General features: G+C 38.1%; 2 long non-coding RNA genes across 2 annotated transcripts in view; one reads left to right on the forward strand and one right to left on the reverse strand.

Annotated features, from left to right (window-relative positions):
• The first annotated feature begins 364 nt into the window (after window positions 1-364).
• On the forward strand, window positions 365-3,718 carry LOC107312026. The gene is made up of 3 exons (XR_001554356.2): window positions 365-452; window positions 1,479-1,566; window positions 3,329-3,718. It is a non-coding gene; the product is annotated as an uncharacterized LOC107312026 (long non-coding RNA).
• A 14,531-nt stretch (window positions 3,719-18,249) lies between these two features.
• LOC116653234 overlaps window positions 18,250-23,417 on the reverse strand; it is a 10,515-nt gene continuing 5,347 nt past the window's right edge. The window contains exon 2 of the long non-coding RNA XR_004306765.1: window positions 18,250-18,665. This is a non-coding gene — a long non-coding RNA (uncharacterized LOC116653234). The remainder of the gene's footprint in view (window positions 18,666-23,417) is intronic.

A 23,417-nucleotide genomic window follows, 5' to 3' on the forward strand; every position in this document is an offset into this window, starting at 1 on the left:
AATGGCCACAAGTTGTATCAGATGAGGTTTAGATTGGACATACAAAGGAACTTTTTCTCTCAGAGAGCGGTCAGGCACTGAAATAGCCTGCCAAGGGAAGTGGTGGAGTTGCCATCCCTGGCAGTGTTCAAGAAGCGTCTGGATAGGGAGCTAGGAGATACGGTTTAGAGGTTTTCTGTAAGTATGGTAAAGGGAGGACAGTTGGACTAGATGATCTTATAGGTCCTTTCCAACCTTGTGATTCTATGATTCTAAAAAAAATCTGCTTTATGTACATGTTATTCAGAATTGTTTGCATTCTCTAGTTAATTTGCCGTAGCTTTTTAAAATAGAAAGAAAACTTCACTGTGCTTTTTCAGCAGTTTTTCAGAGTGAAGGTGAACAGCCAGTTGTGGTCAAAAGAAGAAGAAAATGACATGCAAAGTATCGCTCCAGAGATGCAAAGTAATTAGGTAAGAGGACATATAAACAATATAAGAGGGATAAATTTATTGGAAGGAACTGAAGCTCACACACACACACACCACACACACACACACACACACACACACACACATATATATTTTAGAGGAAAACTCTCTTATCTTCATCTGCTCTTGGGAAAATCCAATATCTGACTACTGGCCACTGCTTCAGGGATATGTAGGTACTGAGTGAAGGAAAAATATTTGATCAATGAAAACTTTCTCTGGTGGGGGGGAAAAAATCTAAAAGCTTTTATTGGATCTGAGAATAAATGAAAATTGCTACTGCTGCTATAAATACAGAAAAGAAGTCTGTAAAATGTCTGTAAAACAGTCTAGAGCAAGGTAAATGCATGAGCAGAAAAAAGTTTAATTTTTGTATAAAATTACGAGTAGCACAGCAGAGAGGAAACAAAAGCAAACAAAGGAGAAAAACTATTCAGTTTATTTGCAAAAGATCTAAGGCAGATAATCATTAAAAGAATAACATTATTGAAAAACTTATGAAACTATACTAAAAATTAAATCTTGCATGTTTTTAAACTCCTGATAGGACAAGAAATATTACAAAAAACGTTATCAAGAAATCAAAAGAGAGCATGGAAAAGACCAAAGGAAAATTGTATTGTTTTTATTTATTTCATACAGTGTATTATGATGAAATCTAAATTCATAAAATGTTTTACAATGGAAAGGACTTGAAAGATCGTCTAATTCCATTCCCCCTGCAATAGTCAGGGACACCTTCTGCTACAAAAACTGGCCTCAAGCCCATCCAGACTGATCCTGAATTCTTCTTCCCCAGATGGAATTTCTACATCTTCTCTTGTCCTGTTTCAGTGCCTCACTATGCCTGTTATGCAAAATTTCTTCCTTATATCTGGTATAAATCTGCCCTCTTTTACCTCATTCTATCAGTACAGGCCCTACCAAAATGTCCCATCTCTGCCTTTGGTGGAGCCTTGTTAACTCTTTACTGACTAATCTCCCTATGTGCATTAATAACTCTTCCAGGAGGATCTGTTCCATGATACTCCTGGGCACAGCTGGGATTCAGTGTTCTCCAGTTCCACAAGTCTTCCTTTCTACCCGTCTTAAAAATGTGAGTGATATTTCCCTCCTACAAGTCACTTCACCTGACAGCCATGAGTTTTCAAACATCATGAAGAACTTTGCTTTGGCTCTTCTGATTTCATCCCTGAATGTCTGGGTGGTATCCACGTACTCTTTCCAGGCCACAAGTCCCTGCTTCCACTGCCTATGCATTTCCTTCTTACAACATGCCTTGACCAGCAGGTTCTTACTTAGCCATGTTGGTTTCTTGACTTGCCTGCTTAATTTCTTACATGTTGAAATGGAGGGCTCTGATCTGTTCCTTTATCCCCAAGGACAGTTTTCCAGGAGGCGTCATATGTGAATTCTTAAAATAACTGAAAATTAGCTCTTCTAAAATTCAGGGTTTGAACTTCACTTTTTTCTGGTTCCACGTCACACAAGATCATTAACTGTACAAGGGCTTGGTTGCTGCAGCCAGACTGTTTTGCTTTCTACACATTAGTATTTTCTCCCTTTGGCTACCAAGTGATTCTGTCTCATCCTGATTGGGAGGTAATGAGCAAATCATAGAATCACAGAATGACCCGGGTTGGACAGGACCTCAAGGATCATGTAGTTCCAACCCCCTGCCTAGCAGGGCCATCAAACATACACGTTTACTAGATCAGGTTGCCCAGGGCCCCATCCAACCTGGTCTTGAACACCTCCAAGGACGAGGCATCCACAACCTCCCTGGGCAGCCTGTTCCAGGGCCTAACCACTCTCCTAGTGAAGAACTTCCCCCTAACATCCAGCCTAAATCTTCCCTCTTTCAACTTTAAACCATTTCCCCTAGTCCTTCTATTGTCAGCCCTTTCGAAGAGTTTACTCCCCTCTGGACCCTTTCCAAAATCTCTATGTCTTTCTTGTTCTGAGGGCTCCACACCTGGACACAGTACTCCAGATGGGGCCTCTCAAGAGCCGAGTAGAGAGGGACAATCACCTCCCTATCCCTGCTGACTACCCCTCTCCTGATGGAGCCCAGGATCCCAAATGTCTGGGTGGTGGGCTTATCTGTCAGATGAAGTCAAACCACAAACCTCTGTATCTTTGTCTCTAATGACAAAGGACTGATTCATTCTATACCTTTATCAGAGCTGCCTATCAGGCTGTCTTGCCTGCTTCCAGAACAGGAAAAGCTGGGAGAGCTTGGGAGAGCAGCAGGGCCCTGAGAAATTCAGATCACTGACTTTTTCTACAGACACCTGCAAGATGATGGGTACAGCAATTGAAGCTGCTGCTGGAAGGTTGTGATATCGTCTTGTGTCTCAGCCATCCTTTAAGAATAAACATTCTCACATACACCTTCACTCATGAAGGGAAAGCAGCATCATATGGCCCAGTATTACAAGGTTCAGAAATGGGAAAGCCTCTGCTGCCCCCGCAGTCCATTATCCTGGAGAGTGGTGTTTTTAGCATCAGAGCTGGCCTTGAACATCTGGATGCTCTTTATAGGTGGAATGTTTTTCATACGTTATTAGCCACTTTCGGCAAATGCTGTAATAGAGATGACATCTTCTACCCATTCAGGGATTTCCCTATTCAGAGAATTCATTTTATAACAAAAATAAATGAGTAAGAAATGTCTAATCTTTGTAACTGTATGAGTCCCTCCTGACGTGTTACTCATTAGCACCACACAGTCTGGCAGTCTTATGAAATTAGTTTGTATTTCTCAGTAGAACAAATCCCATATCTTATTGGTTTCAAAAATGGCACTCTATCAAAACCATCCATTTTAGATCAATAATACCAGGTTTTCATTTCAGATCTCTTGTTCCTTCTGCCATCAGGAGTGACTAGAGTGTTCTGGATCTCATAAACCTTTCTATTGCAAAAACTTCCTCAAAATCAATACTTCATTGCGGAAGATGCTTTTGCAGGCGGTCCTATATTCTTCTGGATATTTTTAAAGTAATGGGAAAAAAAAGTTAAGACTTCCATTTATTTGAACTGGTACATGAAGGTTTCACACACTGATAATGTTTTAATAGAGTTGTTCTGGTACTTGCCCGAGATACTAGTGACATTATTTGGAAAGCTAAGTTTATATTCTGACTAACTTGAAAATGGGATATTGCTGAAAGTTCTCCTATCTAATGAAGTAAAAGAGAGAAATGGGACAATAATTCCTGAAAATTACAAATGAAATACAGAAATTTCCCTGGAGCCTGGGAGTGGAGGAGAACAAGACCCAAGCTATCGAAATGAATGACAGCTCACAATGCAGAGTAACATATGACTGACACACAGAGCTCAGACAACACAGTGCCACCTTAGCTAGGATAAGCAAGTGTTTGCAAGAGCCAGCAACAGATAAATTAATTCCTGAGACAGCAAGAAAAATTCACAGAAACTGAGTTCAAAGGCAGAGTTACTAATGAGGTTACTGGAACAAGGAGGTTAATGATGTTCAGCAACATCATCTGCAATTATATTCTGTGTGTTTGTGGTAGCTTTAACCAGCCAGGCATACAGTAACGGAGAGGAACATTTCTTGTAATTTTTATATCACCACCTACAAATGATACACTGTATACTCATGAGATTCTTCAGACCTTGTTCTAATTTTTTTTATTATTATTATTTTTATTTTATTTTTTTTAAACTCCCACTTCTTTTATTCAAGTCGGGAGAGAGAGGCTACATGAAAAAGATCCGAAGTGTTTCAAGAATGCAAGAATTTAATAGTCCCTCTTAACATTTTGTAAATGTGACTGGACGACTATATTCCAGTAAAGTCACTGCATTTATAATGCCAACCTACTGATGTAGAAACTGCAGACAGAGGTGGCTGCAAATAACTGATGTGTTCACCTTTCTCTACACTTCAAAGCATGGGGTCCAATTGAAAAAGCCTGCTTCAGAGCAAGAAGTTCCTGTTCACATTTGGACCGATGTTACCAGTGGTTGTGACTGTCTGGCCAGGCAGGTATTCTGCATGCTGCTGTCTTGGTTCCTTGAAAATTGCCCTCAGCCACCATCTCTAACTCCAGTCTAACCTGAGAAATGGGCCTCTCCTCTAGTTGTCTAAAGAAGCTTGAGTGCATGAAGAAGAGAGCTGCAGTGCCCAACAGTTGTCCTGTGCTGTGGACAAATGAACTGTAGAGATGTGAGAAGCTGGAACAATTTTTGGCTCAAATCTTGTTCAGCAGTACCCATCCAAGGCATAACCTGCTCAGTAAGCTTCTGTGATTAATGATTACTGTGAGCTCAGCAGTAAGAGAAACGTATGCAACTGGGTAACCAGAGGAAACCATTTTTGGCTGTTGCTCATTTGGGGCACTCAAATTGACTAAAGGAGATCATCTCAGAGTAGAGAATGACCATGTAGTCAGTGCATTTACCTAGCTGCCCACAATGTGACAGTTGTGAGATCAACTGCCAATTACCCAGGAAGGTAACTGGGAGGGGCACATACTATGGATGTGCTGTTTCCCCATACGAACAAAACATAGATGTCCCCTGACAACTAAAGAAAGCCATGGTGAACTAAAAGAGAGGTATCCCTATCCTGCTGTATAAACCATTCACTAGGATTTCTCTCTTTACTATTGCTAACTTCTCCATCTTCCCCACATTCCTTAGTTGCTTAGAACTTGTAATAAATCAAATTGGACAGCATTTGGCCTCTTTTGCTGCCCAAGTCTTCCTCCAGGTTTATATCTGTCAAAACAATTCCTGCTATAACAGGGGAGCACTGAGGAGTATGTTATTTGCCCTGTGACACAGGCACAAACCACTGTTCACCAAACTCTTCCTATGCGCATTACCTCCTCCTTACCATGCATCATCTGTGAGGGAGAAATAGCATGCTGGAGGAGTGGGCTGAAGGAACCCAAGAGGACATACATGAGTATGCATTAGCATTAACTTCTCATCTTCCCTAGGAGCTCAGCTTCCCACCAGCTGGAGCAAAGATGTAAATGAATAATCCTTACGTTACTCAGATCTTATGTATCTATCTCATTTTTTTTTAGTTGTGGTTGGTTGTTTTTTGCCTACTCCACTCTCTCCTCACCTAGCTTTGGCATGGTGGATGTAATTTAGTTTTGCTGAAGATCTGGCTAGTCATCTGAAACTGATTTTGTGTTACATGTTACCTAACACAAACAAGGCAGGTACATGTACTCCTCCTCAGTCCTCATGGAGGTGCAAGCAGTTAGGCAAAATAGCATTTTGAACATTTTAACATTAGAGGAAGAAAGAGTTCAGCTAGATATTTGTCCTGTGGGAATGTATTCCTTCAGGAATATGCTTCGCCCAGTATCTTTGGAGGCTTGAACTGTGCACTTTCCCAACTCTTCAGCATCCCCAGCTCTCTGTGTTCAGAGAACACATGGAAAGCGTAGGTGCCTGAGCCAGTGGTGCAAATGCCACTCTTGAAGCTGCTCTACACCCAGGGCTGGCATCAGGCCACTTGCAGCTGGTACACAGTATAGCACTAAGCATTTCAATATATAAACCACCCCTCCTGGGATGCTAATTCTCCTCTGAAATTCATGTCTCTGAATACTCTTTTCTCCCCAGGGACCCTGGCAGATTTCTTGTTGTAAACTGTTGTCTTTCCACAAATGGTTGCATTTTTTTTGTTTTGTTTGTTTGACATAAAGAAGCACCATTTTATGAAGTAAAATAGTTCTGCTGAAAAAAATTATGATGCATGTAGGACAACGATAGATTGTTTCCTCCTACTTTCCTCATTTATGTGAAAAAATAGAAACTGGTTGGAAAGAGTTGGATGTCTTTTTGTGAGAAAACCATTTGGGAGCTTCCTGTTAGCAGGAAGAGAAAGTGTGAGGTTGAGGAAAGAGCGCTGCCTTTCTCACCTCCTCCATAATATGCAAGACTGAATTTGTGTTGCACAATTCAGCTATGATGTAGCTTATGTATTTCCATTTTGGTAATTGTCATTGTCCTGCAAGCCTCTTGCTCATATCTGCTTATGGAAGGTGCATCAGGAGAAATGTCAAACATAGTGAAAACAGTACATTAAAACATCATGAAAATAAAAAGCATTGTTCTCTTTGCCAGTAAGGAGCCATGTTGTTTCTCCATCCTCTCGAGGACTCACTTGCTATATTTCCTTATTCCTAAATTATGGAATCCATAAAGTTGCTCATCTGAGACTCTCACAGACTATTGTAAAGGTCTTCTTTTGTGCTTGGGAGTCAAGCTGTTTAAATTTGGAAGTGGAAGAATCACAGAATTATATGGGTTGTAAAGAACCTTCAGAGATTATCAAGTCCAACCCCCCTGCAAAGCAGGCCCCTTTACAGCTGGCTGCACAGGTAGGCATGCAGGCAGGTCTTGAATATCTTTAGAGAAGGAGAATCCACAGCATCCCTGGGCAACCTGTTCTAGAAGTTCTTACACATGTTGAAGTGGAACTTCCTGTGCTCAAACTTATGGCCATTTCCCTTTGTCCTTTCCCCAAAAACCACTGAAAAGGGGTTGGCCATGTCTCTGGCTCCCAAACTTAAGATACTTACTTATTAATAGGATCACCTCTCAGTCTTCTTTTCACAAGGCTGAACAGACCCAGTTTACTTAGTCCTTCCTCATAGGGAGATGCTCTAGGACCTTTATGATCTATGATCTTTGTGGCTCTCTGATGGGCTCTTCCCAGGGGATCCTTGTTTTTTGGTTTTTTGTTTTTTGTTTTTTTTGTTGTTGTTGTTGTTTGTTTGTTTCTTTTTTTTTGTACCAGGAAGCCCAGAACTGGATACAGTATTCCAGGTAATCTACCCACAATACCCTTCGCTGAATTAAAAATCTTTTATTAGCAGCCATGAGTTCATCGGGGAATATCTTCCCTGTCCTCAGAATGAATAGCACTGGAGAATTATTCTAAAATTTCAAGATGCACATTGAATCTTGTTCATTTCAATCAATTAACTCAAGTTCCTGTTAACACTAGTTCCAGTTGATAGCTTACGGCAGCTTTGGGACTGCAGCAGAGGCTGTACCTATCTTTTATTTTTAATTGATTTGAATTAATTAGTTTTCTACAGGTTATACAACTACACTCCAAGGATCTCATCAAGGCTTCTGTTGGGCAGTTGGATGGTGCATCTAGCTTCCAGAGCTACTAAAATAGTTCGGATTTGTTAACAAGTATTTAGTTAGTTCTTAGAGTCAGCTGGTATGCGAAAAACTCAAGAGTGACATGTCAAATACACCTAGAGGAGAGAGAATAAAGAAAGCAGCTAAAAATATTAGATGTCTACTGTTTGTATGCTAATGCATGATAGAGACGAAGATTATTCATTCTTATTATGTCCACTATGTATAATATGGTTATTTCTTGAATTTTCATTATAATAAATATGAAGAAAATCTTTAATGAATTCTCCTAGAAGTCAGTTTTGATCACAGCTGCTGTTCATAAAATGTATCAGGGTTGTTTTTTTTTTTTTTTTTCATCCAACAGGAAGACAAGGAATCAAATGAATCATAGGAAAAAGTCATTAATTTTCCTCCATTTCATAGAAACATTCTCTACACATTGTAGTGCTGTCAGCTGACTAGAGTGAAGTCTGCTATTAAAATACACATCTTTGGTAACATTTACTCCTGCAGTTTAAGAAACAAATACATTCTGCTCTCCTTCCAGAGATCTTTTCATAGTTTATTTAACTTGATTTGATGAGGCTTGACTATAAAATTCAATACACAAGTATTTTAAGGATAAATTTGCTAATCAGTTTCCATTTCAGATAACTAAAAAATATTTTTATCATGTCTACTGAGATACAGAGAACAAAAATTCACATTTTTGTTCTTGAAACCAGGGTATACTTAACATCCTCAAGTGGTATTTTCAGGATATATATGATCAGATTTTAACAGCAAATAAAACATCAATAACACACTGCAGCGTTCCATATCTGTGCTCAAGCATCTTTATCCATGTTGCTGTCTTACTTCTGGCATATCTTATTTAAACTGCAGATTAAAAAAAAAAAACAACAAAAAACACCAAAAAAACCCAAACAACAAAACAAGACAAAAGGTACATGGGGATACCCACACACATTTTATTTGGTAGCTAAGCAGAACCCACAGTAGAAAACATTCTTCTCTACATTAAGTTTGTCTTTAATATCTCCACATAAATCTGTTGAATAATCACATATGGCATTATCCTGCAAGGTGGCAGGTGCTAATAGATGCTCTGTTCTTTGAATGTTAAGTGGGAGTAGAGAAATGGTTTGTACTATGTTGCACTATGATGAGAAACTGAGTGAGAGTTTTTTATTTTCATGTTTACAATTAATTACACTTCTAACTTTCTTGGAAATAAAAAATAATAATAAACAGGCAGAGGAGGCTAATCAAACTCAAATTCCTGCAATTAATTGACCCACCTGAAAGGAAAGAGTCAGTGTCTCCTTCATAAAAATTCAGAGTGTTTAAAAACAGAGGCCATGGCTTTGCTTAGCCTTTTCTCAGAAATCATCTTTGATGAGGTTTTTACAAAAGATGCAAGAGGTTTAAAAAAATAATAATTCAGAACACTTTGTCCAGTTGAAAAGATAAATACTCTGGGGAGAATTAGGTCCAGAAGGAGACAAAGAAAGAAAATATGACACACCACTGGCTAGGAAACATCTCCTCTTCTGTACTTTCCTGGTCTCTGACATCAAAGCAAGAACTATACTTTGAGTAAGGTGAAAAAAATGTCTCCTTGATGTGCTGGTATCCCTGACAAAAATGGCCCTCAGCCATGAAAAGTTTTGGAACCTGACTAACTGCAACTTCCTAATGCTGAAGCAGGGAGAACGTGCCAGCAGGCTGGAAAGCTTCATGAGGGAATAATGCTTTCTTGTTCAGTCACCAAAAGGGAAATTATTGCTAACAAGCTAACAGTTGTTGTTCTATTTAAATTACCCCAGTAAAATCATCTTTTCTGACACCTATTCCCTGTACTATATCTAAACACCACATGAGCAGGCAACACGCCATCCAATAACTTAAGCAAGACAGCTGTAAGTGCAAGCAGCTTGCAGATGATTCATTTTTATGATAGTATTGCAATGAGTGGTGCTTCTTCTGGAGATGCAATGATTTCTATTGACTTTGCTCAGTGGGCACTAATAGAAGTCTGAAAATAAGTACCTTTACTAAAAGCTCATTCAGTAAGCTATGACACAGGCTGGTGAAAAAAAGTGATATATTTACTGAGAATGTAACACACAGTTCAGAGATGTCATATATGCTCTGTTGTCTCTGGGAAAGGGGAACTGGCAACTCCCACACACTTAAAAAAAAAATAATTAAAAAATAGGAGCATGTGACAGGTAGAATGTGACAGCTGGCCCTAATTAGGACAGAGGTACAGTACACTTCATCTATTTGGGCAGGAAATACTGCTGGCCATAGTCTCTTTCCCACTTCAGAGTGCAAGGACAGAGATAGTAGCTATCCTTTATATAGCTGCAGAGAGGATGCATGGGATCAAACAGATAACTCTCCTATTGCATTCATGAAAGCCTAATTATAATCTATCTAATAATGCCTGCATCCCATTTTTGGTTATTCTCAAGCCTTTGACTCGAAAATAACTAAAGAATGTTTTTCCAGTTTGCAAAATTCTCAGAACTCTGTTTACTATCTTCATTTAACTTTCACTATAAAAACAAAGAGAAGATGCCCACTGAAAACTGAAAATAAATAAATTACCTGAAACTTCTGTTTTCTGAAAGTAAGCTACACAGCAGGTCACCTTCACCTTTTAAAATGTTTGTAATTTACAGACAGTTTCAAATGTTTAAGACAAAGACAATTCTCACTAATCTCTCCATCTTGTTGTTATTATCTATATTTGCTTAACTGTTACAGACAGGAACATAAAAGGCATTATCTGTAAGATCATTTTGAAAAAGAAAACAGCAAAAATAAAGCATGAAATAAAATGAAAGTCCTACCAAAAGACAACAGTAAGAATACCAAGCAACTAGTGTGAACGTAAGCAAAGATATAATACATTAACACAGTACACTGTTCCTTTAATATACAGATGAATGTAAGGTCTAGAATACAGTATAATAGGGAATAACTGTACAATAAAGGCCTTGCTAAAAATTTTCTAGGTTACAGTAAATTCTGAGTTATTTTATGTCTTTTTTAATCTTGGTTTTGCTCAAACCCAGATTCAACAGAAAACCATTTATTTAACATAGTTCACTTATTTACAAAAGAGTTCTAAATCAATCACAATTAAATTCTGGTATTATTTAAAATATCATGAGAAGGAGTGTTTGCCTTTTCAGCTTTGATAATAGGGTGGCATGAGCCTTATATTTTGAGTCTTAACAGAAATTTTAACACAAGTGCACAGCAGGGGTATAATTTTTCTACTACATGGAGGCAGTCAAAGTTCTTGAGCCAGCTGGAGGTACAGTGTGTGGAAAAACTATCAAGATTCTGCTATTAGAAATTCACATGTACTCAGAAGGGAATTCCCTGTTTTATTTTCTCTTTGTTCAGTGACATTAAAATTGATATTTCAGAATATATATATCCTTATCTCATCAGAAAAATAAAATGAGAATAACCAAATCTGGCAAACTATTAAGTATTTGGATGTCATGACAACTTAAACATGCCTTCTAAAGGCAAAGACCCTGTAGATGTTTACATTTGAGAAAAATAGGTTTTGTAAACACTCCTGCAGATGTCAGATGCTATGAAACAAAACTCACGGGCAGAACTTGATGTGAGACTGCTTCAGTAATTCCCACTGACCAGTGTGAGTGTCAGAAGTTGACAGTCCTCATCCCAGCACAGACAATCTTCAAATATCATTGACTCAGGAATGCATGATCTCATCAGAAAATATCTATTACTGGTGTTTAATTTTACTGAAGTATTGAAAAACCACAGGAATTTATACAACTTCTGTTCCAGTTGAACTGAATGTCTTATTCAAAAATGTGTTGATGCTGATGGGAAATGTGAAGTACACCTTTTTTAAAGTAATCAGTAGTGTGGTGTAAAGGAAGAAGGGCAGGAAAAGCAACTCCTCTAAGACAGAAGACTGAGAGTGAATACAGGTAACTGCTGGAGAGCAGAAGAGCTGACTCACGGTAAAGCTTTATGCTAGAGTAGGCCTGATGAGCATGTAGATCTGGAAACTACATTTGAATATGGTACTACAACTACACTGAAACAGCAGAGAGAAGTTTTGGCATTAAACACATGCTGCTTCACTGAGATAACACAGCCCTAGGGAAACAGCCCTTTTGAGAAAAAAGCAATTATGTCAAATATGCATTACTTAAGTGATGTGGATTGTATGTGGACTGTATCACTGAATATTATTATAAATTAAGAACTACCCACAGCAGCTGCAGACAAGCAGCAAGCAAGTGGCAAATACACTGGAACACAGACTCAGCAGGAACTAGTACACCATAAACCCCTTAGTGCACTAACCCCTATGTGACCTCTCCATAGAAAAAGTGATCTGAGAGGTGCTAAGATAAGGTTTTGTAGTTCTGGAAGTAGACTATGCTAATGGAGCAACAGCACAGGAGATTCCTGTGACTATACTGACATGGCTAAATAAACAGGGTACAATCCTCAGGTCCAGTCTCTGGACCAGAATGTGCCATGGACCCCTACAGTTGTGGTACAGACAAGACAGATTTGAGGTTACGGCCTTGTAATTGCAGACAGATCTCTAATTCTTCCTATTCATTCCTCATGCTGTGCGCACTGGTATGCAAGTGCATCAGAGAAGAAAACCAAGCAGAAGATGTAGGCATTCATAGAGGGTTGCAAGAGAACCCCCCATTATACACACCCTTGAGGTGGCTGGCCTTTTGTCAGTAGCAGTAATCTGATCAATACTTCTCCCACCTTTCCCCAAATAAAATTAAGCAGAATTAATTCTCTTTTCTTTGGGTCACGAAACTGTGGTCCCCAGTTTGTAACATTCTACAACTACACCAGAACCACCCAGGAAAGGACTGGAAGCACAGAGAAGTCATATTGTTCCTTGTTCTGTTCTCAAACAACCTGAAGAATATCGGTATCCAGTATTTGTTAGCAAGAAAATAATACAATTGCCACAGTCTGCCTGACAGACCATACTGTTGTAGCACCTCCAAATTCAGCCATGGTAATGTGAAAGCATAAAACAGAGGATGGTCCCTGCTCCATGTACATTATCACTGTGAAATGAAGCTGGACCACCTGGGGTCTCAGACATTGTGCTGCTGCTTTAAAGTGCCATGATATGACATACTTTGTATGATATCTCAGTTTTCAGATATCCAATTTGAAATGCTTTTAAAATTAAATAGTTCTGTGAGTAGTGGCATCTGGCAAATATTAAATTCAGCCTAAAAACACAGCAAAATTTTTGTCTTCATACAATGTTCTTACTACATGTGAAACTAAACTGATGTAACGTACAGGATGTGTAACGTTAAACCACAGTATGAGTCTTGCTGATGTTGGGTCTACAAGAGGCTTGATTTCTAAAAAAAGCTGTACACAGTCCATGGGTACTAAGTAACAACAGCAGGAATATCATTGCTGCTGCTGTTTTGGAACTAGTCTGCTTTTGTTTGCATACTTCAGTGTTAATGATATTAAACTGCACTAAAATTACTAGAAGAGTTTTTCTGATACACAGATAATGTTTAAGCTTAGGCACTGAATGGCAGATGTTACTTGACTAATGTATGTGCTTTCTTGCAGTGATAGTTTGGACTAATTATACTAGCTATTTTAAACTACAGTCAAGATAAAACAGTTTTAGTTTCTACTACTTCCCCCCTTCAGGGAAACAGAGGAGAAAAGCTACAAGGAATAGTGACTCTCACATTTTATGTCCAAGACAAACTGCGTATCTTTGAAATGCAAGAAGAGGTTCTTTCAAGACTCTTTGTTCTCCTTCCACAATCGTTTTTATTGATTTACAAAGGCAGAGAGCCCCCTGTAGCATAAGAATAGCTAAGAACAAGGTGAGTGCTGCTGTACAGTCAGTGGGTGGAGAACCATAATCAGGGTTCACATCTTACATCACCCACAGCTACATTTACCTCTATGGGTATGTACAAATGAAATAACTCCCAGCTGAAAAAGGCAAAGTGGTAGCGACTGAATCCTTTCTTACTTCACGTGCCTCCCTCTAAGAAAATGTGTTTTATTCTTTTATACTTTTATTGTATTTATTTATTTTTTTAAACAGTTACTGAGTACAATTAAGAGGAAACTAGAGGTGGAGATAAGCTAAGAGAATCAATCTGAATAATGCTTTGGTGTTGAAAGATCAAAGAAAGGACAGAAACACAGTATTTAACATCTCTGAGTTACAGTGGCAACAGTTCTGAGTTATTAGTGTTCATCAGCTTAATCCACGCCCATGTACTCCTAGAATGGCCCAGGCAAAAAATAGACCTCCTAAAATTATTAATCCAAGGCACATTCTAGTACATTTTAACTATGAATGAGGCAGCTTACAATCAGTAACACTCAACAGTTTCAGAAACTTAGCTGTCAACTAAGTGGCGTCAAAGCCTGACTACACATAACTGCGTGCCTGTCTGCAAATACTCTGGACAGATTCCAAGCTCTTGACTTGCTCAGCACTGAGACCGGTCATGGTCTAAATTTAGGTCTTGAAACTAGTTGAGTCTCATGAATCCCCAAGATCTTTCCTGTCAGAAGCTGACTTTCTCACCTGATCTGAAATGTTACAAATTACTTAATTTAGGCAGTCTAAATTCAGTAAGGCTCAACTACTTTGCTGGCAAGTGTAACAGTGGAAAGATGATACAAGAGGTGTAATGACAAAGAGACTAACACAATAGAAAGGTATTATAAGGGAAGGATAAAGGACTGCTCACCCATCTCTGAAGATCTAGGCTCCCAAGGCAGAGCTCCACAGAAGAGAAATCTTCAGAAAATAATCCTTCCCCAGTGGCAGTCAGCTGTTAAGTGAGGTCTACATGAGGTGCAGCCAGGCTCCACCCTTTGCCTTCACCTGTGTTCTCCGGGCTTACCAGGTCCTTTCCTTGGGTGCTCAATCAGTGGTTCTAGTTGTGACTTAACAATTACCATACAGCAGGCTATAAAAGTTAATTATGAGAGACTAGTTTTTAAGCTCCATAACATTACCATTTTTTCACCTGTGTCATCTACCTAGGCTGCTGTAGGGACCCCAGTAATACATTAGTATAGGAGATTTAAATTAAATAAATATTTAATTCTTAAATATTTCTTCTGCTTTGTATCACTGAATGTCTAAAATGACTACATTTAAAGTGAAATCACTGAACCTCTGCTCATGCATCTATCGATTCTAAGATATGCTGTGAGTACTGTAGTGTACCAAGGTGTCCAAAAGCCAGTGGTGGAACAGGCTGCCCAGGGAGGTGGCAGAGTCACAGTCCCTGAAAGTGTTCAAGAAAGAGTCAGATGTTGTACTGAGGGATACGGTTTAGTGGGGAAATATTGCTTGTAGGTGGTTGGTTGGACTGAATACTCCTGGAGGTCTTTTTCAACCTTGGCAATTCTATAATTTCATGATTCTAGGAGGTACACATTCAATTAAATATTTATGTAATGAATGCGATCATTTCCACCCTTCCAAATTTCTCCCTTTTCCCCAACCGAAAATGCAGGTTTTAGTACTTGATTTTCTTTTATATTTATTGTCTTCCTCTTTGTATTGAAATTCATAATGGATACATTTATTTAGACTGCTTTTTCAATAATAATTATCCAAGTATTCATACAGAAATATGAAGTTTTTATCTTGTAATTATTTTAGGATTCACTAAAAGTTCCTATCTGTTAAAAGTACTAATATTAGGAATAACACATGAATATGATGCGTACATCCTTTTTCAAGTACAATCAAACCCACTGCCTTCTTCATAAGTGTTTTCTGCTAAAGGCAGTTGACTGAGTACAACCTCATAACACTCTGCACTTATACTAAAAGATGAAATTCTGCTATATTGAATCAAACCTATTTTTTTTCTCTCCACATTTTTTATATTTAATTTTTTTCTACCTCCATATGTAAATATATTTATTCATTTCTCTTTTTTAGGAGAATAAGTTCTGCATTGGAACATCTCACATTCTTCCAATATAAAATGTGTTATATGCAAAACATCATTACAGCTGCACTTACCATCTAGTTTTCTCTTTTGTTGTTCTAGTTCACAGTGAGTCATGACCCAAACTCACTAAGAAGAATAGCATTTTCTTTGTTGGGAAAGTAAGTCACAATCCAGCATGGACAGGGTCAATTAAGTGAGCAGTATAGTTTATTTTCCAGTTCTTTAGTTTTAAGAGACCATGGGGACTGCCAGTGCCCTTAGGAGAAATAAACAGAAAAGTTTTCTATTTGTTTGTTTTTTTTTAAAAAAAGGGATTCTGTGGCTTCTTGAAGTCTGAATCAGACACAAAACAATTGTTGATCTGGAAATTTTATATATTATATTTCTCTGTCAACATGATCTGCTCATCTCTTTAATGTCTGAAGAAGCTGAATGAATTGCTGATTAGTACACAGTGACTTTTACTCTTCATTTCATTTCTGTGTCTCGTTTTGGCTTTGTTCACACCACCCCTTACAATCCACACCCCCTCAAAAAATGTTCTGACTGAAGCCATAAGGCAGCAATCTCATTTTCAGGCAAGTTTCAGCCTGTCCGTATGGTTCTTGGAGAACTTAAATTTTTTTGCCAGGTTTAAGTCTGGGTGGGACACTGAGAGTAGGTGTATGTGACTACTCAGCCAATCCTCCCTGCAGAAAGCTGAGTTAGTCAGAGGTGCAAAGGAAGCTCATGTGATGGGGAGAGCTGAGGGAACAAGTCTGTGCACTGAGACTGGGTTTACTATTGACAAACCATCAAAGCAAGCTAGGAGATTATATTTATACACTTTGTTCAATGTCTGAAAAAAAGCTTAATCAGAATGTATTGTATTGGTTTCAGTTGGGACAGAGTTCGTTTTTGTCATCGTGTCTGGTATGATGCTGTGTTTTGGCTTTAGGAGAAAAGCAATGTTGATAACACACCTGTATTTTATCTGTTGCTGAGCAGCGGCTTCACACAGGCAAGGCTATTTCAGCTTCTTGCTGAGAAGTGCTGCATAGTGCTGAGGATGTTTCATTTTTTCAGCATGTTGTACTGTTAAGCCAGCGAAGGAGATGAAGGAGTACAAGGAACTTGGAGAAGACAGAATCAGTACAGCTGACCTAAAATGGCCAAAGCGGTATTCCATACTGCATGATGTTATGTGAAAAATACTGAAAATATGGGGAGTTGGCTGGAGGGCAGCCACTGCTCAGTGACTGGTTGGGCATTGGTCAACAGGTGGTTTGAATTTGCATTGTTTTTTAAATATATATATTATCATTACTATTATTATTTTCTGGAGAAAATAAATAAGACAAACATTAAATTAAGGACTAAATCATGATAACAAAGAGCAGCTCTTCTACCCTGAGTTGTGGGGACTGCCTTTGAAGGGATGCTACTCTGACCTTGAATTCCTTAAGGAGACATTAAATACGTGCCATTTCTATTTAGAGAAATAATCCCTTTTACACTATTGTCTCAAATGTTTTCTCTCAGGTCCTCTCGTACCAATAGTGTGTAAGCCAGATGTGGCTTGCTTTGACAACATGTTTTACAGTTTACATGCCTTGTGGAAGAACTTACTGTGTTGATTGTCATTTTAAAGTGAGTTTATGCTAAGCCCAATTAGTATTAATCATTTCTGCTAAGCAGAATTGAAATAAAAGCATTAGCTTTCCTTTTAAAGTAATCTAAAGAAGAGCTCTAACTAAACAGAAAACTTGCTAGCAGTTTGCTATCCTGCTCATCCTCATAATAATTTCTTGAAAAATCTGTAATAGCTAAGAAATATTACATCAGCTTATAGGAAGCAAGAAGTAATTACTTCTTACAGAAGTCTTTTCATAACCAAAGCTATTTAATTTGCATATTCACTTACAGCTCAACGGAGTCATAGATTCTTTTTACACATTGAGTACTTTATTCAATTGGTTAAACACTCATTCATTTGCATAATTTATCAATTTTGTATTAACAGTACAATTAAGGTCTCTGAGAATTTATAGGTCATCAAAATACTTATACTAAGAACCAAACTTTGCAAATGCCTTTATTTTGAAGGGTGATACTTTATCACTTTTCTATATCCCCAAGCAAATATGAAGCAAAGCTTTATTATGTTATAACCTATTTATAAAGAAAGCAATCTTCCAGGTCCAGACAATTCTTAGCACTGCTTGCATTTTTGGTGTGGAGAATGCCCCTTTCCCTATGTATATTAGTCCTGTCCTACCAATATCCAGCTCTTCGAGAGGAACTTGCACCAGCAGTCTTCAGTCTTTCCCAGTCCTAACATGGTCAAAATGTTCCTGTGGCTTGGATCATCTGTATTTCCAAGGCCCGGAAGACATATGTAAAAAGGTACAACAAAAACACATCCATAGATTATATTTTGATAGCCCAGTGCAGCTTTAAAGAAAATTCCATTAGTTCTTAAACACAGGACGTAATTTAACAGTTACCTTACAGATACTTCCATAATTTCAAATATAAAATTATGTAAAATTATTTTCATGGGGAGGTATTCACATTTTCACTGCAATGAATGTCAAAAAGGAATAGAAGCACATACAGAAATATCACAGAAAGAAGCATATTTTATTCAACGTATTTGACACTTTTGTCAAGTACAGGCTCTGTGGAAGGAAAACCTCTCTTCTGACATTGTCTAAAGCCAAGATCGCTTTTGAACATTAAGCCATTTTGAACTAAATTCAGCAATTAGATTTGTATTAATGTAAAGACTGGTGGAAATAAAGAGATGTCAGATTATAAAGAATGGACTTAGAATGTTTACCATTTGTGTAATATTTAAAAAAATTATTTATTTATTTATTTATTTATTTATTGTGGGGGGAGAGGAAAGAAAAGGGAGGATGACTTTGTAAGGAAATTATAACTACAGATTAAGAAAAAAGTTTCAGAAGTCAGTGGAAATAGAATGGCATGACCTTTCACAGCAATCTTGAGCCTACAGCATGCAGAAGCAGTGTATCTGAAAGAAAACATAAACAGATAAATTCACTTATCTTCTCTGAACAGAATTGGCACGTCCTCATGCAGAGCATCTTTACAGATTTTGATTTCACACAGAGCTCAAATAATAAAATTCCTGTTGCCTAAGACAGTAGTGACAAAACTGTAGCTTTCAGAGAGTTCAAGAGGGCTTCCTATGCCTCACATGAACAACACTAGGCCTGAAACAGGATGTGAGTGCTGTATAATCAAGACATTTGACTACAGGTAGTGATGAGCCATTAAGTAAATTCTTGAGGATTCCATTTCATTCTTTCCCATCTCAAGAAATCCATGAAACTCTGAAATCTCCTGCATGTGATTTACTGGTAGTGCTTCCTATCCACACATGTCTCGGTAATGTAAGTTATAATACTAACAGCTCTCGACCATACGATGATTTTAATATGTACGTTGTGGACTGGGAAGTTGAGAAAAACATAGCCTTAAATTTCTCTGCCTTGCTCATTCAGTCAATGATAAATATCTTTTGCACTGCTGTAAAGAGCACTCTGTCCTCTTAATACTTTCCTTGCAGGCAGTAGTGAATGCTATTAGGCCCCCCCTCAGAGCCATTTCTCCTTCACTCTTACTAAGTTCAGCTCCCTGAGCCTTTTCTCACAGAGCAAGAGATCCAGCCATCACCGACTTTTTGATCTCCAATAAACTTATTGTGATTTATTGATGCTTTACATGTACTAGGAAAACCGAAACAAGTCTGCTATAGTCTAGATGTGATGAATGTGAGTAAAGGGCAATAATCCCTTCCCTCCATCAGCACAGTGTGTTCCTGTTAATAAAGTCTGGGATGATGATAGTCCTTGATACTGCCAAGGCCTCTGCTGGCTCACACTCAGCTTACTACCAACCAAAGTCCCCCAGGATCCTACTCACAGAGCTGCTTTCTAGTCAGGAATTCCCAACCTGCACTGATGCCAGGAGTTCTTCATTCCCAGGGGCAGCACTTTGCATTTGCTGACTTTTTAAAAAATTGTCTCTTTCCTCCAAATTCTCTGTGCTACTCTGAATGGTCACCTTGCTGTTAAGCATATTGAGTGTTCCCTGAAATCATCTGCAATGTAGATAATGGTGTCTGCCATCAGCTCCTCTATGACAAGAAAGAAGACAAGCAGGTTATGTCCCAGGATAGCCCCTCACTGTAGTCCATCTGTGTCAATCACCAGGTAGAATATGGTCAATTAACTACAACTCTGTGAGCCAATCCTTCCAGCTACTCAATCCATTTGTCCATCCATTTGTTTTGATACAAGATTAATCCAGGGACAGTTTTAAAGTTTCGCCAAAGTTGATGTAAATGGAACCCAGTACCCTCCCATCATCTATCTGCATAGTTATTATATCATACATAGATGGCTAGGCAGGATTGACTCTTGGTAAATTCAAGATGTTTCTTTCCCGACAATTTTTTCACCTACATGCACCCAAAATACATGCTCAAAGACAACTCATTCCTTGGTTTTCCCAGGAACAAAAGCCAGATGCAAAGGAGGATGCAACATTTATCTTAGTCTGGTGCCCTGGTCTCCACAATGCTACTCAGTATATGTGAAGTGGATAAATTAGAAAGCATTTTTGGTGATCCATGTCAAGTGTCCAAAAGCATAGTACAAAAAATCAGTAAAAGTAATTCAGTGAATAAGCAAAGTGCTACAATATAGTGCATAGTGGTAGGAGAATTTTCATTGCTCGCTGAAACTTTAGGAAGAAAACCATCTAGACTAAACCCAAGTGTATCCATCAGAGAATCTAACTTAAAGGTTGATGAGGATTACTCCAAATAAATTTAAGTAGTTCAGTTAGTCAGACAATAGAAACTATCAGGGCAGCTTAAAATTATGTTAGTTATTCCTGCTGCAGTGCTCAATGGAAGTTCAAAGGACTCATGCTGTCTAGTTTCCTTGAAACTGGTCTCTCTCAGTAGATCATATTCTTGCTGGCATGCTATTACCTGCCTCGTTGATTGCACCTCACGCTGAGGTCACGTTGAGCAGTTCAGAAACCTGTGGTAAAGTGCACTTCAATTTGACAGGTTAACCCACATCTTTCAGTGTGAGAACTAAGAAATCATTTTCCATTAAAAAAAAAATAAAAAATCATATTTTCAATAAAACCCTAAAATCAATAGAGACATTTTGTCAAATTATGGTAGCATTTCTATTTACTTTTTAAATAGACCATTTAATAGTGGAGCTAGAATGCTAGAAATATGTTTAGGGAAAAGCATCAAGGCTTCTTACCAACTAAATTCGTATAATTTAATTTTCCTGCCTTTTGTATATACTTTGCCACAATTTTATTTGCAAGTTTGGTGCCACTTGGAACATAAAACATACTGTTCATTTTACTGGGTTCCACTCAGAATATAATGTTTCCAATGAAACAGCTAACACCTACGGGTAAGGCTTGAATCAACAATGTAGTCACTTCTGAATATAAAATAGACAAGGTCAGTCACAAGTCATTCAACAAGGCCAACTGCCATCTGCTGCACTTGGGTCACAACAATCCCATGCAGTGCTAGAGGCTTGAAGAAGTGTGGGAAGACCTTGGGGTTGTGGTTGACAGCTGAATACGAGTAAGTGGTTTGTCCACATGATCAAGAAGGCCAGTGGCATCCTTAACATCAAAAATATTGTAGTAAGCAGGACTAGGGAAGGGATTGTCCATCTGTACTTGGCACTGATGAGACCACACCTCGAGTACTGTGCTCTGTTTTGGGCCCCTCACTACAAGAAAGATATTGAGTTGCTCAAGTGTGTGCAGAGAAGAGCAGCAAAGCTAGTGAAGGGACTAGAAAACAAGACAAATGAGGAGTTTATAAATGAACTGGGGCTACCCAATCTGGAGAAAAGGAGGCAGAGAGGGGATCTCAACATCCTCTGCAGCTACATGAAGGGAAGCTGCAGAAAGTGTTAGTCTCTTTTCTCAGGTGACAAGAGACATGAGGCAAGGAAATCATCCCATGTTGCTCAAGGGGAAATTTAAATTGGATCAGGAAGAATTTATTCATGGAGAGGACGGTCAAGTACTGGAGCAGACTGCCCAAGGAGGCAGTAGAGTTCCCATCCCTGAAGGAGTTTATTTAGATGTATGCGAATATGGTTTTAGGGACCCAGTTAAGCAGTTGTACTGTAACATTAGATGACTGGTTGGACTTGATGATCTTAAGGGCCATCTCCAACCAAAGTGATTCTAAGATTCTATTATTTAGAATCACAGAATCACCAAGGTTGGAAAAGACCTCCAAGATCATCCAGTCTAACCGCCTACCTGACACCAGTATTTCCCACTTTCACTCAGTACAACATTTCTTGAGCATCTCCAAGGATAGTGATTCCACCACGTCCCCAGGCAGCCCATTCCAGTGCCCAACCACTCTTTTGGAGAGTAAGTTTTTTTTAACATCCAAATCTGAATCTCCCCTCCTGCAACTTGAGGCCATTCCCTCTAATCCTGTTGCTAGTTACGTGCTAGTTACAGGGAAGAAGAGACTGACCCCCAAATATCTTTTTGTCTTGAATGATTTACAGTCTTCAGAGTGTCACATTCTGAGCAACACATCAAATGGGGATATGGTTTTGAAGCCATCAGGTAAATTCAAACATGAGTCCAATTTTATACTAAAATTTATGGCTTTTTGTTTTGTTGGTTGTTGTTATCTGTTTGTTGATGTTGTTTCTGTTGTTTGTTATTATTCTGTTTATTTTCCAGTTTCCAGCAATCACTTTACTTAACAGCTGTGGTTTTAGAACTTACAGCTGCTTAATAAGATTAAATTCCTGGCAATCACTTTGACAGCATGATTAAGAACCATGCTACCAACTGCATGGCATTTCAAGGTCTTCACCTTTGAAACAAACAAGATTGTAGGTCAAAATACTTGCAAAATGTCTAGAAGCTTATTAATGACTGTAATGGTAGAAATAGAAAGAAAGTTCAATTTTCTGAAGTTAGAAGTGGAATAATTGTGATTTTTTTTGTGTGTGTTTTTTCTTGTTTGATTTTGTTATTCTGTATTTTTAGACTTCCTGCCACAAAATAAACAACAACAAAAAAAGTACAAAGGAGAAAGTATCTAGAGACATATGAGTGTGGCCACTACATGATCTCAGACCATATCTCTTATGATATAGCTACTAAAATGTCTCTTTTATGAATTTAGACTGTTTATGAAAGATGATAATTGAAAGCCACATATTTAACTAGAGTAAAGCTTTACAAATGACATTTCCTGATAAATATCTCTGCACAAATACTTTTGAAAGCTCAAATCCTACGGTCAGAACATTTCTAAAAATAAGTCTGTTAATGCCCAAAACTAATAATACGGACATACATTTCTATGAGTTTTACTAGTTTTAATGGTTGTCAGTTTTGAACTACTATCATTTTCTTTTTACAACCCACACAAGCAAGAGTTTAAAACCTTTTCACGAAATGTTCAAAAATTTCACAGGAGCAAAAGTGAGGTGACTGTAATGCATTCAGAAATTTTATCTCAGTAAAATTAAAGAGAGAGAGAGTGAGAAAGAGAAATACCAAGCCAAAAACAAGAAAAACATAATATGTAGATACTTTGAAAATATTTTTCTTCAAAAAAAATAAAATAGAAAGAAGAAAGAAGAAAGAAAGAAAGAAAGAAAGAAAGAAAGAAAGAAAGAAAGAAAGAAAGAAAGAAAGAAAGAAAGAAAGAAAGAAAGAAAGAAAGAAA

The sequence above is a fragment of the Coturnix japonica genome, chromosome 3 (assembly GCF_001577835.2).
Source record: "Coturnix japonica isolate 7356 chromosome 3, Coturnix japonica 2.1, whole genome shotgun sequence".
Taxonomy (NCBI): Eukaryota; Metazoa; Chordata; class Aves; order Galliformes; family Phasianidae; genus Coturnix; species Coturnix japonica.